General features: G+C 36.3%; 1 protein-coding gene across 1 annotated transcript in view; it reads left to right on the top strand.

The window, feature by feature from the left end:
- The window catches only part of NRXN1 (neurexin 1), a 1,268,129-nt gene that overhangs the window by 23,725 nt on the left and 1,227,615 nt on the right, over window positions 1–16,789 (top strand).

The raw sequence follows: 16,789 nt of genomic DNA, 5'->3' as shown, positions 1-16,789 counted from the left end.
GTAGAGAAGCTTCACAGGGAATTAGATAGCTAAGGTGAGACTTGAATATGAATAGGACTTAAGGAAGGGTACAGAAGGCAAAAATAGAGCATATTTAAAGAGACTGTGCTTTATTTGAACAACTGGAAATTCTTTCAAATTTCTGATGCACAGAAAAAAGATGCTGAAAGTGACTAAATGCAAGGCTTCAGACTAAGTTTTTGAAGATTTATAACTTCTGTTATGTCATGTAGAATTTAAATGTGGTGAAATTGTAAGAACAGGAAGTATTACAAACCTAAAATGTATAAAGACCACTGGAGCTGCCAACAATGGCAGATTTTGTATCTCTTTGAGAGAAAGAAAGAGAGAGAGAGAGAAAGAGAGAGATTGTATATGTATATAAATATCAAATATCTGTGAAGCAAATTTTTTAAAAAAGAAAAAGTTTCTATACAAATGTGCATGACTGGCAATAGATTGATGGTGTTTTTTTGCTTGTTTTGTTTTTGGACCACACCTGGTGGTGCTCAGGGCTTGCCCTTGCCTCTGTTTCCAGAGATCACTCCTAATGGGCTCAGGGGACCATATGGGATGCTGCGGATCAAACCTGGGTCATTGACATGTGTGGCTAGTGCCTTACCTACTGTACTGTCTCCCCGCCCCAGACATATACATGTTTTGAACACTGATTTAGCTTGTAGGGTTTCTCGAAATCCAAAGTTTAGATTTGCTCTTAAGAATTAAGGGGATGCACAGAAATTAGTAATTAGGATATGGGTAAAATATTGTAAAATTGGATTAAAATGATAAAGAATGAAATGAAGGGACTTAGCAGAGCAAATGGGGAGAGAATATAACTTACCAAAACCAGTAGTGGTTTATTTTTAGTAGCCATAGTAATTACTCTCTAGTTTTCTTTCTTTTGTTACTGAGTATCTAGAAATTTGAGTATTGTGGCAATGTAACCTTAAACAGTACTCTCAGTGTTTTATATATTTTTAGTTTTTTATATATTTTATGTTAAAGAATAAAGGCAGTCAGTTAAGCATAAGCATTTTGGTGGTATATCTTAGTTGAACTACTTTTTAGAGACAGTCATTTCACTTTGTTAAATCCCAGTTTTTTAAGAATTATTAAGACCTCTACCCTTGTGTGTTTGCTTTATCCTAGAATGGTAGAATAATAGGAGATGCTCAGCTGAATAGAAACATTTTCTCTCCTTTTTATTTTAATGTAATGAAATACACCATTTCCTTCAGCAGTAGGACTTTTTACATTAATGCTTGGTCAATGATTAACTCACCATAAAATAAAAAAAAAAATACTAAGAAATAAAAGTATCTTGAAAATGTCCAGAGTTGTAGATCCTTTAGGGAGAGGTAGAATCTGTAATCAATTAGTGGGGAGAATGATGGATAAATTCTTACTCTGTCTCACCTGACTGGCTAATTGTTTTCTTAGGTACATTTAAAAGACCTTCAGTGTTGAGAATGGAGACGTATAGAAGCAGGTACAACTTTCATGGGGCAGACCTGGCTTGTGTGGTCCCCATTGGCATGCTAGGAGTTATCCCTGAGTGCAGAGCCCAGAGTAAGTACATATCTCTGCTGGCATGGCCCCCAAATTTAAAGCAACAACAAACAAAACCCCAATTTTTCGTCTAACAACAGAACTTGCTCTGTGAATTAACTCATAAGTTTTTCTAAGAAGGCATGTCACTTGATGAAAAGCATACTTTCTGAGAAACACTACATTTTCATAGTGTTTATGATTGCATCATAAGTTTTTTCTTAGTGTATTGAGTCATATAATATTAAGAAATATCATTAATTTACATTTTTAATATCTAGCATGAAATGAGTGCTTCTTAGAGCAAATAGAATGAATGAGGGAGAGTAACTTTTTCAGAATATTTGCTATGCCTGAATTTTAATGGGGTACAAATGTATTGAGAATATTATTTGGGGAAAAAAAGTAGGCCTAATTGATGTCCCTTTAGGGGAAGATCACTAAAACTGTTGTATGAGATCAAAGCCTAAGTGATTCAGTGATTCATTCATTACAATTTTAATAAGTGTGCAGCTCTTTTTTTAAAGTACAGTATAGTGCAAGAATGAATTGATATTTGCAGATAGAAGACTTGCAGATGCTATTATATGAAATTGCTATTATGGAAAGGAACCAATAAGTGATGTTCTACATTTGATTGTTTTATTCTGGCTTGTATGTGAACTTTTTCTCATTAAAGTTCTAGCAACACAGTTGTCTTTCCTAGGAAAATGACACTTAGCCTTCTCTGTTTTTGCTTTGTTCTGTTTTCAATGAACCAACCATTGTGCAGATGAAATCGGAACCATATGGAGGCATTAAATTTTATTTGAGCTTTACCTTGCATAGTACACAACGAATTCATTCAGCCCTGAAGATACGTCAAAACAAAACACAAAACTTACTCATCCACCAAATTGGGAAAGATATTACAATCCTCTTTGGCCCTCATTACACTTCTTAGTGTTCTCTAGGCTCTAAACTATTGCACCTTTGTATGTTCTAACTCCATTGCTTTCACATCCTGTTTTCCAGTAATTACGTGTGCCTGGTCTAATGTCTGTATATCTCAAGTGAGGTCTGTGTGTGATATGAAAAATAACAATGAAATATAATTAACTAAAGTTGCCACTGTGTATTTTGCTTATTTCTTATCTTCTGTAAGTGATGGCCACTGATTATAGTCTTTCCTTTTTCTGTTCGAAATTAGGATAGTCTTGAGTTTACAGAATTAAGTAACAATTTTTCTAGAGTAATATTTGTGATATGGAAATGAAAGAAATTTAAAAATCAGAAACCAACAAGGATGCCTGCCTTTGTTGTATCTGTTTCCTTCCAAGTTGTTTCAGCGCTATACGGGGCATCTAATCTTTAGAGAGCTGCATTTCCTACATATGCTCATTTATTTTCAAATGTGCTTGCATCATCAGTTTGTATCTTCCTCACATTGTTTTCTGGAAAACAATATGCTATTAGAAATGTTAGAGAATGTGTGGTTTGAATATAATGATTTATTCTTTTAAAAAATATTTTCCGGGGCCAGGGAGATATAGGGCATGCATGGGCCCCCGAGTTTGATGCCTGACATGTCTTCTCAGCACTGGCACACCACAGGATTCAGGCCAAGAGCACGACTCGGAAACTCTTCCCAAATACTGTCTAAAATCTTGCTATAGGTTGAGGGCTATTTTTAGGTCTGTATGGAGAGCCCCAAGTTTGATGGGGAGAAATGTGGTAAAGAAAAAAAATCAGTGGGACTGGGGACAGGAGCAATGTAATATGGTAGAGGGTCAGTAAATGGGCCAGTGCTCCAAGATACACAGGTTAATGATACAGAGAAATTGGATGGCACATCAGATTCTTGGAGAATGTGGGATGTGACTAAAACAAAGAAAGAAACCAGTAGTTTTGTGGGTGGAATGCTCTGTGCAGGTGTGACAGGCCTGAGGTGGCATGTGTTCCCGTGTTCAAGGGAAAGCAAGGACCCTGGAGTGATTTGAACTCATGAAGCAAAGCAGAGTTTCAGAATTATTGTCATTTAACTGGGAGCTGTATTACCTGGTATTTGATGGGCAACCACATGAGCTTCAAGTTTTCTTTAAATTTTACTAGACGCTATTGGAAGGAGAAAGGGGAGAGATGTGATTTCCAATGAGATCTCAGCCACCGTGCAGATGCAGAGAACAGATTTGCAAGGCCTACGAGGAAGCAGAGACTTCAGACAGTTGTAGCAGAGGGGGTAGGAAGAAGTGACTCATGTCTGTCGTACTCTGAAAGCAGAGGGTACAGTGTTTGCTGATGGTGTTAATGATCAGGTAGGAATAAAAGAGAGGTATATTGGGAAAGGGCTTCAAATTATTTGGCTTCAGTGTCTACATAACGGGTAGGATCATTCCCAAGAAAATGAATGCCTGGCTGTGTGCAAAAAAACGAGGCTGTTTAAACTCTTCACTCCATCCTAATCCAGTTCATAAAAGTGCCATCATTTCCAATGATCTTTCTTTATAAATTAAGCTTGCAGACTATTAAATATCCTGCATGTCTGGCACTGTAATAGGCATTCAAATAGGAAATTGCATATATGGTTTGAATATATGCATATATATATATAGTTGCATATGTGATTACAGTGGTTCGAAAAAGATGACAAAACAGAATAGCTGGTAATTCTGCAAATGCGTTGGTCTCCTTCTTTCTTCACCTCTTGCATACCAAATAACTAATTGCCCTAAGGAGTAATCTACAGATATGCCTGACGAGTTGTTCAGTCTTCTGTTTAAAATATTTGAATACTTACTCTGTAATGAATTTAATGCTTAATTTTTGGCAAATCATGTTTTCAACAAGATACTTGATAGTGAGATTGGAGAGTAATGGAGAGGTCAAGGCACTTGCTCACACGTGACTGACCCTGGAGAGAACCCCAGCACCACACATGAATGTTCTCCTGGCCATCACCAGGAACCACCAGTGAGCACAGATCCAGACGTAAGCCCTGAACTCCCCCAGATATATTCCCTAAACAAAAACAAACAGACAAGACACTGAATATTTTAGTCAATTTTATTTTTCACTTTTTGTGAAGTTATTATTATTATTATTATTATTACAAACACATTTTTGTATCTCTGTATTGGCCACTTAATCTATTTGAGGAAGTGTTTCAAACTGAGTAACTATTTGCATTCATTTTCAAAGAATAATTTTGCAAATACTTTCAAAATTGTTACTGTACTATGGAAAATAACTTTTAAAGGGCTCACATTGTATTAGTTCTATGGACTGTACAAAAACTTTTAAAATCACTGAAGGCACCAAAGATTTATGTACAGGATGTTATAGTACAATATAATATCCTGTCACATATAATACCCTGATGCAATTCTGTCATCAGTAACACTTTGATGTAGATTTATATTTTAGTCATATCATTAATAATTTTAATGGACATTTAACTATTTTCCAGGCATATTCCAAGTACTCTCCACGTATACCATTATGCTGTCATATACTTAATAGTATTTATCTCTACTGATTCCAGCCAAAGATCCATTTTGAAGATCTATTAAATAAAATATGGTAATGGTGAATGAGATCATTATCTCTAGTATCAATCTTATTAATGCAGCATTATTTGTGAATAAGCAAATGCAGGACATTTTATGAAAAATCTTCATGCACTTCATCCACTCACCTGAAAGATATTTTGAATGTGAAGATTTGCTTTGGATTTTAAGATAATTTTTGTAACCTCTATTTGCAGTGACATTCCAGAGGGCAGAGGAAGTTTTTCTTTTGGAGAAAGGACATTTGAATAGAACTGAAATGTGTCTGGGCTTAATGCTTTCTCCTGTCCGTGTATATGTGCGAGTACAGCGTGTGTGTTGCCGAGTGATAGTTTTTAACATATCATTACTTGGCTGTAGCATAAGATTATTTTGAGAATTTTGGACTGAATGCCTCGCTTTAAACGCTCATATTATAGTTAGGGTTAGCATTAAGTAAGATGGGGGTTAGGTAACATGCAAAAATTTTAAAAGAACCTGAAAAGATTCCTTAGATTTGGGCTACTGTGAAATTATGTTTCTGTTTAAAGGCTGCCACACCACCTCCAGGCTTTGCTTCTGGTCCGCCCTTGGATTTCTCATAAAAATCAAAAATTCCTCATGGTACTTTAAAATATAAATCCACTAAGGGGTATAAGAAATACATAACTTAAGAAAGTATGCTCATCATAATCTTTAGAAATATTCTTTATATTTTATAGATAAATATATTTTCCCTTTATATATTTGAAATTAAAGTTATGTTGCTTGGGAAAATTTTGTTGTTCTTTTATTAAACACAGCTAATTTTTTTTTAAAGACATTTTGTGTCCACAGTCTATAGCTCTCTATTTCCATTTCTGTGCACAGTATACAGCCTTAATGATCTGTTTCTAGGAGAGGGAGTTTGCTCAAAGGCTTGCTTGAGCTTTGCATGCAGGAGACCCTGGTTTGATTCCTACCACCAGGTGATCACCAGAACCATGAGTGGCACTGAGCACAGAGCCTGGAATAGTTGCTCAGCAGCCCCAGGTATATTGCCCAGAGATAGATTCTCATTAATGTACTCCTTCTTTAAATGCACCATATAAGATTAATTATAATAGAGACTGACAAACACCCCCATGCTAGCCCACTTATTATGTTCCCACCTTTATAAGACTTACTAAACTATAGCCATATTAAAAATTCTAATGTCAAGAACACTTGTGAGGGCTGGAGCAATAGTACAGCACGTAGGGTGTTTGCCTTGCACACATTCGACCCGGGTTTGATTCCCAGCCTCCCATATGCTCCCCTAAGCACTGCCAGGAGTAATTCCTGAGTGCAAATTCAGGAGTAACCCCTGTGCATCGCCAGGTGTGACCCAAAAGGAAAAAAAAATAGACACTTATGAAAATTGGTTTTAACCTTCAAACTTCCATAGTAGAAGAATGATATAGAAAGAGGTCATTGTGGTCCCAACTAGCTGCAGAGTTCTATGGACGTCAACCAACCTTAGTGGTAGTGTCCTACTCTATGGAATGAAGGACTGTCCTGCCTGATTGCAAGTTTTTTCTAACTCAGGAGTCCTGAAGCAATTGATATCCTGAAGCAGATCGGGATGTTAATTTCTTCCTCTTTTATCCCAGGACTCCTTTCTATTACCGTTTGTGCCTTTGACAGCAATTTAGTATATAAAAATAACACATCTGTGCATACAGACTCAATGTATACATATGTCAGACTAGTTTAAATTAATTTTCTGCTTGCTCAAAATGATCGAGTGTGTCTTGCCAGGGCTGTGAAACCACATCTCTTACTTCATCTCTGTTCCTCCATTTCTAGAGACACTAGCCTAGGAGATGATGTGAGATGATAATTTTCTTCAAGAAATATTCTCCAGGCTTAGTACACGCACATTTGTAGAACTGTGCTACAAAAATATGAATCGAACAATTTACCACTATTCCTGCTAATGCTCATCACAAACTAAAACCATCTTCATTTTTTAAATAAAGTTCCATTCCTATATTGAGAGTTTGGATTAGAGTGATGATATGAAACTTAAAGTGTGCAGACCTGAAGGCCCAGGGATTGGTTATAGTTGACCACAGGTGAATGGCTGGTCAGGTAGTAGCCTGATTTAAAATTTACTGATGCTTAAAAATTTCTGCCTTATTCCAGTGTAGGTGTCTGAGCCCTGCTCGGTCCTCTCTCTGTTCCTGTTTTCTCTGACACCAATTAGTGGTGTATCATTGTGGTGATAATCACTCCTCTTTCTGACGTGTCTCCTCTTGTTAAAAATAAGATTCGGGGCTAAGTGCTCAAAAATATATCTTTCAGATTGCCTGCTCTTAATTCTTCTCTTTAGACTCTTTTGTTAGTCCCTCAAGCAATGAGACCCTTTCTTAAATCATTAATCCTCTACATATAGACTGATAGTTGAGAACTCAGTATAACTGCTCCCTTTGATACACTTTCTAAAATGATATTTAATATTTACAATTATTAGAGTATTTCTCTTGAAATGAGTGCACAGACTTCTACAAGCTTGAGTGACTTCACTATTTAAAATGGAAATCATATTGAGAATAAATTTCAAAGAAAAGTAATGAGAAAACCAATATAACTGCATCACCGTTCATATTTGATCACCAAGTAAGGGTCAGATTATGTTGTATTCTGTGCATGGTATTGTTTTCATGGGTTTAATTTTGTGATAGTTGTTTTGTGCATATTTTAAAACCCTATTTTGAGTTTATGTTATTTTTAAAAATGTGTTACACGTATAATTTCAATTACAGCGGGTAGGGCGTTTGCCTTGCACATGGTTGACCTGGGTTCGATTCCTCTGTCCCTCTCAGGGAGCCCGGTAAGCTACCAAGAATATCCTACCTGCATGGCAGAGCCTGGCAAGCTACCCGTGGCATATTCAATATACCAAAAACAGTAACAACAAGTCTTACAATGGAGAGGTTATTGGTGCCCGCTCAGCAAATAGATGAACAACAGGACAACAGTACTACAGTGCTTTATCTGTTACTTTTTATTGGACATTTCCTGGACATATCCATAGAGCTAATACATTCTCTTGTAGGTAACTCTACCTAAATAAGTAATTCTCCTATGGAAGAGGTAGTTTAAAATCTCCTTTGAAAGCAGAAATTTGTTTTACTATAAAATATCTTTCTTGGGATTTTGATTTAAACTGTCTGCTTTGCCTGGCTTTTTTTCCCTCTGGAGAATAAAATTTTGATCAATTGTAGAATTATCTAGGGATCAGTGCAAACCTAAATCATTTTAACTGGCTAATCAAGTTTTCTTGGTACATTTCAATGTAAGTTTTTCTCATATTTCAGGCTATATTTCCTTTTTTGTTTGTTTTGGGGCTACACCTGGTAATGCTGCACCTGATAATTACTTCCGGCTCTGAGCTCGGGGATCACCCCTGGCAGGCTTGGGGGACCAGATGTGGTGCCAGGAATTGAACCACCATATGCCATGCAAGCACCCTACTCATTTTACTATTGCTCTGACCCTATTCTTTTTCTTATATCCAGAGAATTCTTTGAAGAACAAACTCTGAAATGCAACCAGCATAGGCCTCACTGGCATTGACTAAATGCAATGCGTGTGCACTGATTTATTAGTGAAAACTTTCACTTAGGCTTGTAGACTAAAATCAGACAGCCTCCCTCACTCTTCGGCGGTGAGCAGCTTACTTAACCACTTTCAGCCTCAGTATTCTCACCTTTGAATAGAGACATTGACACTGCCTATTTTGAAAAGAAGCACTGAATGATGAAGTGTTTGGAGCTGTGTCTGGCACCAACAAAGAACATGATAAACAAAGTTTCAAACTTATGTTTTAGGTTTTGTTAGTTGTATTGTTGCTGTCTCTATATATATCATAGATAGTATATGGAATATATAGGATATAAAAAATATATATATATATATATTTATCTTTAGAAAAATCTTGTAAGTTGCCGGGGCTTCCTTTGAAATGTAATCATGATTTGTTTCTCCTTGCAGTGAATGGAATGACTTGGAGAATGATGTTCTATATACAGATTTTATTGTGAAGAATTCGTGGTAAACAGCGTGTTGAGAGCTTAACGTGTATCATAAGATAGTCTGTGGAGCAGACTTATGTGGAATCTAAAAACCCTAGAGCGTTATTTATATAGCATTTGTCAAGAATGACTAATATTTTATACTATGGATGTGTGTGGCAATGTGTAAAGGGACTGACAGAGGATTTGCATAATAACATGAGGAACCAAATGAATCATGTGAAGTTGGAGAAATCAGCTTCAATGAAGTCTTTCTAAAGAAAGATTTTAGCCATTGACTAATGAAGGAAAAATGTGGGGAACTGACTTAATGAAAATAGCGAAAAAAACTCTAAGGGTTAAATTGAAAACAAGAAAGCAAGTTAATTCTCCATTTTTATTTTTTGTATGTGTGTGGTTTTTTTGGGGGGGTCACACCTGGTGATGCACAGGGGTTCTCCTGGCTCTTGCACTCAGGAATCACTCCTGACGGTGCTCAGGGGAGCATATGGGATGCTGGAATCGAACCCAGGTCGGCCACATGCAAGGCAAACGCCCTACCCACTGTGCTATAGCTCCAGCTCCATTTGCTCTATTTTTAATATGATGAAAATTCTTAGGTGCAGTGTAGTATGTTGGTTGAAAGCCTGGACTAACTATGGCGTCACAAGCCATATTTGGACTTCCGTTCTCATTCACCAAAGTGAAGGGATTATATGTCCTTACCTTATGGCCACTTTCAGTCTAGATATTCTGGGGTTAATTTCCTTGTAAGTTATGAATATACAAATATTTTGTCCTCTGATAATGATTTTTATGACTTAAAAACTCTCTTTTCTTTGTTTTTGGATCATAGCTGGCAGTGCTCAGGAGCTACTCATGGCTTTGGCCCCAGGAATTAGTCCTGTGAGGCCTGGAGGATCCTATGGAATTATGGGGATCATACCTAGTCTGGTTGAATACAAACCAACTCCCCCTAGCAATTCTGGCCTCTCAAACTCTCATGATACAGGTGAATACTTTTCTGTTAGTGATGACTTTTATTTCTGATTTTTATGTATTTCCTTTACATTTGAGCATCTTTTGTTTATTTATGCTATTTTGCATATTGTGAGCTTAAGAAAATTTGTTATTCTGTAAAGTCATACAGTAGTCTGTTGTAAGATCTAACTGTAGACCTGCAAGTAAATTCCAAATTTACCTATATATTACACATCCATCTGTCTTGATAGTCCATTTGTTGTCTTTATAATTATCCCCATAAACTATTCTTGTTCCATACATATACAAAAAACAAGGATAGTTGTAACATTGCTTGAAAAAACTTTAAAACCTATAGTAAGACACCATACTATTACTCTTTGATGAATATGCCAAATACAGAACAAATTAAGAGGCAGGACATATCCTCTTTGTTTTTTTTTCACCAGACTAACTTCCTGCTTCTCATATATATATATATATATCTTCTTGTTTCTCATAGGCTTCTCCCAGATTTCTTTGTGATCTAACCAAGAGTCTATTTTCAGAATAGGTAGCCTTATGTCTGTAGTGTTTTTTTCTTTTTTTATATAAACTGTAATATTATTTTAGAGCTCTCATTCATTGCTGTACTGTTAAAACATTTTCTACATATGCCTACTGTGTGCTAAGAGATGAGAGAGTTTGCTTTTGTAGTGATGCCTTCAAAAAACAGAGGCAGATTTTGTTTTAAATTCTTTCCTATTGTGTTTCTGTTTGGGGTTCACACCTGATACTGCTCAGGGTATCATATTTGATACTGGAGCTCACAAACCTGAACCTGGGTTGTCAAGGGCAAGGCAAGTGCCCTGCCAATTGTGTTCTGGGTCCATCCTCTGGGTTTCAATGTTTAGCACTGTATGTTACAAGTACCTACCATCTTGTAGAAAAGAACTTCATGAATAATATAGAACGGAGGTATATTATCTCTGTCTTTTTTCTGTCTCTGGATTCATAAATTAGTGTATGAAAATAGAGTAAAAGTGAAGTTTTTATTTTCCTTGCTTCATTTATGTATTCAATAGTGCTGGGGCCTAACACATATAGACAAATGTGTGAAATCACACATGGAGGCAACCTCTAGCTACACCCCTGGTCCATTGAACTAAGTTTTAGGATTTTAGATAGTCACCCCATTCAAACATATGTACTCTTGATCCAGACTTTACATTTTTAGCTGACTTTTTGGAAAATAATATCAGAAATTCTAGAGCAGCCATTACATGGGAAAGCATTTACAATAGGATATTTTACTCAAACCAAAGTTGTTAGAACAGAATTCATAAAAAGCTTTTATTTCACTAGTGTCTTCTAATGTTATGTATTGTAAAAGCTACTTTTATCTCAGAAAAACAGTGTCTTGAATCACATTTCTGAGACATTAGAGAGTGTGCCTGGTCTCTTTTAAAATTAATGCTGAACTTTGTTCTACTCTTGTTTTCTAGTTCTTTCTTCTTGAAGTGCAGACTTCATTGATAAGTGCAGAGCCTACTTAAAAGAGAATGTATGGATTAATGAGAACTAGAAATAATGCACATAGCATTCAGATAGGAGTGAAAATGTTTTGAAGAACAACTTGCTTATTTAAGGTCTTTTTCAGAAGCTATTGCAATAATCACATTGATTTGAATTGATTATTGTGAATATATAGCAAAAACTGATTTTTACAGGCTTCCTGATAAATTTTGCTCTCCATTTTCACTCGCGTCATGTCAGAGAAATGCTGCAGCTGGATTTATTTTTGTCTGTAGGCCCACAGATGAAAACAGGAATCACCTTTGCAGAGAGTAGAGGAAGGGAACCAAAAGAATATCCCTTGCACCTTATTGTTAAAAAAAAAAAAAGACCTTTAGCCTGTGTTCGGTGCTCTGGAGCCTGCGTTCGGTGCTCTGGAACTGCTGTGTGTGGCTGTTGGTCAAGGGCAGGCAATGGAAGAAAGAAAGCCAAACTGGTTGCTCAATCAGTTTATTTCGTTCTCTCTCTCTGCTTCTCTCCCGGTTCTGGATCTCTCTCTGGATCTTCTTCTATCTCCCTCTCCTGTCTTCTTCTGCCTCTCCTGTCTTCTTCTTCTGTCTCCCCTCTCTGCCCCACAGTCTTAGTTTATATAGCAAATTACATACGGCAGTAGCACAAAGGTGAGTTTAACATCAACAAATCAACAAAGAAGGGTAAGACCATTTCTTGAGGAGATTAACAAAATCTCATTTAAGGAAATATCATCTAAGGAGATCCACTCAAGGGTGTGATTCCAAACAAGGGTGTGTCAGAGTGTGAGCTAGTAATCTGCTTAAATAGTTATACTAAATCTACTTCTAATATTTCTAGCAATGTCATTCTGTATGAGCACAGTAAGAGATATTATAAGTTTGGTTCTTCCTGAGGACATCTCACAATACATTCCAGACCACAGTCCTCAGGCCAGGTTAATCTTCCTAACCCCAGCAGGGTCCTAGTCTTGTTGTTACTTTTGGATCGTGACAGCATTTGTCTATGACCATGCTCTCAACTTATAGTTGAGTATTGTGTCACTTTGGCCTGGCCCATTTTAATGCCAGGGTAGCTCACAGCTTTCCCTGGGTTCATTCCATCCCTCGTCGGGACCTGCTTTAGGGGTGTTAGGAACTAAGGGCAACTGAGTTGAGAAAGCAGATGCTCAGGAGTAAATATTATTGGACTCAACCAACTCCCAAGTTACAAGCACACTATTAATTTTCTTCCTGTGTCCATACAGAAAGGACATTGCTTTAAGGTAAACTATGTTCCTTAAGGCAAGGCTAAAAGGACAAACCCCATGTTATCCTACACTTTAGTATACCCTAGTATGTCTCATTGAGTCATCAAATCTACCATTTGTCTAAGGGTATGACATAGCAATTTCTTTGCTGTTTAAAATATAAAAATAAAGCACAGAAAAACTCATTGCTTAATCAGGGCAAAAGTTGTCTCTATCCTGGGTGTGGGGGGAAGGGGAGGAGCTAAGATTTAATTTTTTTGTATGATGCATACATCAACAGGTTAAGAATTGACTTAATGAAAATAAATGAATACTCAAAATGAATAAGTGAACAGACGAATAGTCATAGTTTCATAATATAGAGCCAATTTTGTTGGATTCCCTAAAATCCATAATTTATCTGCCTCTCTGTGTTCTCTATTTGTACTCATACTAGAGATAACAGCAAGGATTTTAGGTATAAGCCTAAGGAAAATTATTTATTTATTATTATGTTTTAAATAACATTTCTAACCCTTTGGCCAGCAGTTGAGCATGTGTTCTGGCAAAGAACCATTGGGAGAGATAAAAGAAGTTACCAAGATGTTGACTTCATTGAGTTTGGAAAGAGGAAATAACATTATTTGATAGAAGTCAGAAGAGAATGTGATTCCAAGTCCAAATTGAAAAGCATTAAGAATACAGAACAGGGGCTAGAGTGATAGTACAGATAGGTAGGGCATTTGCCTTGCACGTGGCTGACCCAGGTTCAATCTGACATCCCATCTGGTCCCCCAAGCACAGTCAAGAGTAATTCTTGAGTGCAGAACCAGGAGTAACACCTGAGCATTCGATAATATGATAAGTTAAAGTAGGCATCTCTTTTATAGCCAGAAAAATTTTAAAAGAACCTGTAAGCCACTCTGGTTCTGCTTTGCATTTGCCAAGTTAAATTATGTATATATATATATATATATATATATAATGTTTTTCTTAGTGAATAAAGGGCAGATAATTTCAAAGACCTTTTGAATTGTTGATTATGCATTTTTTAAAATCAGATTTTATAAGTGTAAGAAGAGCTAAATGTTTCATAAATAACATAGCCATGAATTCCATAAGCCTTTATATTGGGTTTATATTGGGAAATTATTGTAAAATGTTAGTATTTATTTAAATAAAAGCTTCTACCTTCTGAAAACCATTTTAGCAGTAAAGAGACACAATTTTGAAGTTAATAGACAAGCGAAAACATATTAAATACTTGGAAGCATAGCAATTGATTTGTATCTAGAGCAGATAAAGGATTTTCCAATTCAGTAAGACAAAGAACACAATATAAAATTGGTGAAAATATCAAAAGATCTATGCTATATATTTATTGTAGCTTTTTATTTATAGTGTCTAAAATCTAAATCCAATTCAAATGTCTACAGTTAGTGAATGAATACATAAACTGATGTAGATCAATTTATTTCATGCATTAAATAGTTTAAGGGAACAAATAATGATACATGTAGAAAAGTGGATGAATCTGGAATGGTTTATGCTAAATGAAAGAATCTAACTCTAAAGTCTATATGTTATTACATTTATATTATATTTATACAAGAGCAAGCTATAATGACAGAAAAATATTGTCTCTTGGATTGAAGGGTGCAGGGATGGAAATGATTTCTTAACTACATTAGTACAAGGTTAGTGAAAGGCAAGTAGGGCACTTGACTTGCACTAGACTGACCCAAGCTTGATCCCTGACCCTCGTATGGTCCTCTGAGTCCTCCAGGAGTAAGCTCTTGTGCTCCTTGAATGAAAAGCCAGGAGTAAGCCCTGAACACTGCAGGATGTGACCCCCAAACAAAACAAAACAAAAAAGATGGAGCAACATGTTAAGATTTATAACACTGTCAATAAGATGTTTTAATTTTCTATACATAAATGATTTCAGATAAACTTTAGCAATAGCATTAAAATGCTCAAATGTTCAAGGTACTCATAATAATGAGTGAATGTTTAATAGTGTATGCTTATCAAGTTGTAAAGCCTGCTCTACCTATCAGCAGTAAATACTAAGGGACATTAAAATGAAAATTTCATTAATTTGAAAATGGTCCATTATGAAAATGCTTAATATTTATGAACTCTCCCCAATTAAGAGAACAGAGTAACATTTTATCTTCATTGTAAACAGTAAAACAAGGGGCCAGGATCATATAAAATAATCGCCAACTCTAAAAAGATAAAGCTATGGACAGCCAAAAAGAAGTACAGTCAATAAATACATCTAAATGCTCAAATTTACTAGTGATCAGAGAACTAGAATTAAATAGCATCATTATATTCTAAACGCATTAGAGCAAACAGAACCTTATACTAGCTTTGTGTTGGTGAGGTTTATCAAACACCGAAAACACTATTAATCCGTATATAAATTATAAGTCTCCCCTAGAGTAATTTGGTAACAATTTTTTCTTATTCATTTTATTTTTTTTATTTTATCAGATGTGTGAATTATATATGAATAGCTTTCCTTCCATTTATTCATTTAAAAACAAATAGGTACATAGTGACCTTGCATAATTTGTTTTGATTCTGGGTCACACCCAGCATTGCTCAGGAACTGCTTCTGGCTCTGCACTCAGGAATTACTCCTGACTATCTCAGGGACCATATGTGGTGTAGGGGAGCAAACCCTGGTCTGCCATGTGCAAGGCAAGTGCCCTACCTACTAAAGTATAGCCCTGGTTCCTACATGCAACATTGTTTTTAATAGTAAAACTATGAAACAGCTAAAATTTCAATCATGAATCAGTAAACAAATTGTGTTTCACTTTAGGAAACACCTAAGTAGGTATTTTGAAAAAAAATTGGGCCTTAGAAAGAGAGTTTGAGTCATCACCTTACTGCTTGGCCACAGCTGACTGTGCTGAAAGGTGGTCAAGTGTCGTGTCTGATGCCCTATCAGTGATGGTACTGTAAATCATAGTGCATTTATTCCAAGACTTATAAATACGAACCCCCCAAAATGTCCCTCAAATAAGCAGACTGGTGACTGGCAGGCAAATTGAATCAGTGTCGAAACACTGCATGCCTAAAACCCAATCATGAATAACTTTGTCATTTCATGGTGAATAAATAAAACAAAATTACAAAAATAAACAAGGAAAACATCCAAGTGGTAGAGCACCTGCATGGCATGTGGACACCCTAAGTTCATTCTCTGTCATCACATGCTCTGCAAGCTGAAGTGAGATGACCCCAATGGCCCCAACCCAGGGGCCTGTGGGACCATTGTCCTAGGGAGTGTCCCCAGGTGGAAAGTGGCTAAGCACTGCTTTGGGAGTCCTATAAAAATAACTGTTGCAACAAATTCTGAAGCAAAGAGAGAGAATTCCCCTAAAACTACAAGCTGTAAATTTTTTGGAAAAGAAAAGTCAGACCAAAGAACAAAGTAAGAAAAATTAGGAATTGCATGAAAATAAGAAAAAATAAACAGAAGCAGGATGATGATAGAATACCTAACAAAGGATAAATGATCAGAAAATTATACATGTAGAGCCTGAATAATATTCTGTGGATAAGGTGCTTGCCTTGTACACCACAGACCCCAGTTCCATCCCTGGCATACCATATGGGCCCCCACCCGGAGCGATCCCTGAGTGCAGAACCAGGAATCAGTCCTGAGCACTTCTGGGTGTCACTTCGGAATAACAACAAAAGAAAATAAAGCATGTATTAAGTGCTTACAATGTACCAACCATTGTGCTAAAGATTTATGTGGATACTCAAATGGAATTCATGTAACAACTGAATGTAGTGGTACTTGTCATTTTCATTTTATAGGAAGCAGAATAGCTCTTTTCGGTCAGCTACATAGATAATAAATAGGGACAGAAAGCACCTAGGCATTGGTTGTACCCACCACAAACATTTATATTTTTGTT

This window comes from Sorex araneus, chromosome X (genome assembly GCF_027595985.1).
Source record: "Sorex araneus isolate mSorAra2 chromosome X, mSorAra2.pri, whole genome shotgun sequence".
Classification (NCBI taxonomy): Eukaryota; Metazoa; Chordata; class Mammalia; order Eulipotyphla; family Soricidae; genus Sorex; species Sorex araneus.
The sequence above is the reverse complement of the archived record's forward strand: the minus strand, read 5'-3'. Positions and strand labels throughout refer to the sequence as shown.